This window comes from Entelurus aequoreus, linkage group LG20, assembly GCF_033978785.1.
Source record: "Entelurus aequoreus isolate RoL-2023_Sb linkage group LG20, RoL_Eaeq_v1.1, whole genome shotgun sequence".
Classification (NCBI taxonomy): Eukaryota; Metazoa; Chordata; class Actinopteri; order Syngnathiformes; family Syngnathidae; genus Entelurus; species Entelurus aequoreus.
Genome location: NC_084750.1, coordinates 3,668,561 through 3,671,060, shown reverse-complemented (window position 1 = coordinate 3,671,060; position 2,500 = coordinate 3,668,561). Strand labels below are relative to the sequence as shown.

The window sequence follows — 2,500 nt, the reverse complement described above, 5'->3', positions numbered from 1 at the left end:
GTTTCTTACACACACTTGTTATTACATATGTTGGCCAGAGGGGGAGGACTTCAAATGTTTACACACACTTGTTAATTCATATGTTGACCAGAGGGGGAGCACTTTTAAAAGCGACACATAGTGGTCGGGGGCGGGGGGCGTGGTTAAGAGGGGAGGAGTATATTTACAGCTAGAATTCACCAACTCGAGTATTTCATAAATATTTCGTATATATATGTGTGTGTGTGTGTGTGTGTGTGTGTGTGTATATATATATATATATATATATATATATATATATATATATATATATATATATATATATATATATATATATATATATATATATGTATGTATATGTATGTATATATATGTATGTATGAAATACTTGACTTTCAGTGAATTCTAGCTATATATATATATATTTATTTTATTATACATATAAATAAAATAAATACTTGAATTTCAGTGTTCCGGTGGCTATCCAGTAGATGGCAGTATTGTCCTGTTTAAGAGTGTCACAACATTGCTGTTTACGGCAGACGAACTGCTTTACGGTAGACGAAAACGTGACTGCTGTTGTTGTGTGTTGTTACCGCCCTGGGAGGACGTTAATGAAACTGCCAAACAATGAACCCACATAAGAAACCAAGAACTGGCCCTCGATCATTCTACAGTTATAACGTGATTGGGCAGGCACGCTGTTTATATCGTGGGAAAGCGGACGTGAATACAAACTTTCGCCGCTGTCCCCACTCAGGTCCGCATGGAGCTGGAGGGGGCGTGGCCTCCAGCTCCGGCTGAATTCCCGGAGTTTATCGGGAGAAAATTTCTTCCGGGAGGTTATCGTGAGAGGCGCTGAATTCCGGGAGTCTCCCGGTAAAACCAGGAGGGTTGGTAAGTATGCATTAAATCAACAAAAAATCCTGACTTTGGAGCAATGTTCACAGACCCTAGTATTTGGCTCTATATTAGATGCAATGGTTTTCCGAATTGGGACCATGATTTATGTCCTAACTTGTGTCCTCACATGGAAGGTACTTGTCTCAAGAAGGGTAAAAATACAAGAACACACACACACACACACTAACAGCCCGGGAACTACTTCCAGAACAATACCCCCTTTCTTTGTGTGGTCCTTCTTGTGGAGATAAACCAGTCTGACTGACGACACAATTTCATGTAACACAACACAAAACCGTGACTGACTCAGGAGAAGACATCTGATAAATGTGCTGCAAGTGAGACGGTCCCCTGGGTGGGGCACACCTTTTTTTCTCATATCTCATTGTGGGATTCCTCAAAAACAAGTCGCTGAGAGTAGGCTCGCACGTTTTTGTGACACAACCAAATTGTCCTCTTTCGCTCCAAAATTGCGATTCGAATTGCGATCTTTATATTTTATACATATAAATGCATATATCTGCAAAAATTATGAGTGTAGGAAGACATGGTACTTTAGATCAAGTGCGGCCCGTAGCTAATTATTTTAACGGCCCTTGGCACATTGTAAAAACACTGTTATTAAAAAAAGGAAAAATATGTAAAATGTAACAAGGAAAAGTTGCAACGTTGACTCAAATAACATGTATTTTTTTTTCCATTAAAAAAGTAATTACTCAAAAAATTATAATGAATTAAAAGCAATGTTGTGATGAATTGTTGACCTATTCAATGCTCCAATAAAATATTCCACTTTCAAATATTTTGTGGGGAAAATATTGCATATTTTGTGTGTTTGCAATAAAAAAAAAAAAACCCAAAGGTTTCTTTCACAAAAAGGGCATAAGACTAAAAAACCCCGAAAAAAATAATCGACGGATAGATGTATAAAATGTTAATGTAAATGTAGAAAATGTATAATTTATTTGTGTGGGACATTTGAAAACCCCCCAGATTTAAGTGAAGTGAATTATATTTATATAGCGCTTTTTGTCTTTAGTGACTCAAAGCGCTTTACTTTGTGAAAGCCAATATCTAAGTTACATTTTGAAACCAGTGTGGGTGGTACTGGGAGCAGGTGGGTAAAGTGTCTTGCCCAAGGACACAACAGCAGTGACTAGGTTGGCAGAAGCGGGGATCGAACCTGGAACCCTCAAGTCGCTGGAACGGCTACTCTACCAACCGAGCTATACCGCCCTGCGCATACCGCATTTAAAAAAAAGATTAAAACTGTCATAGATCAAAAAATAATAATTAAGAAAAATCAATGTTATGAATTCAATAATTTGTGCTTGCTCGTTCAACAGTTTTGGCATTGATAAATCACACTGCGTGTGCTGAGTGATTATATTTGCATCTTCTCCTCCCAGTATTATTGGCCTCCTGATAATCAGCATATATTCTGCATATTCATGAATACAGATGCGTTACAAGGTTTGCACTCCGTATTTTGCTCATTTAAAGGGGAACTGCACTTTTTTTTAAATTTTATTTTGCCTATCATTCACAATCCTTATGGAAGACAAGAACACGTTTTTAAATTCTTAAGCATTCAATGTCGTACATAAACGTTAGAAAA

General features: G+C 37.4%; 2 protein-coding genes across 3 annotated transcripts in view; one reads left to right on the top strand and one right to left on the bottom strand.

Moving 5' to 3' along the window:
- The window catches only part of rgl2 (ral guanine nucleotide dissociation stimulator-like 2), a 92,052-nt gene that overhangs the window by 34,140 nt on the left and 55,412 nt on the right, over positions 1-2,500 (bottom strand). The window lies entirely within an intron of this gene.
- The window catches only part of phf1 (PHD finger protein 1), a 110,050-nt gene continuing 108,299 nt past the window's right edge, over positions 750-2,500 (top strand). Inside the window, exon 1 of the mRNA XM_062029219.1 lies at positions 750-876. The gene's annotated coding sequence lies outside the window, so the exon portion shown is untranslated. The remainder of the gene's footprint in view (positions 877-2,500) is intronic.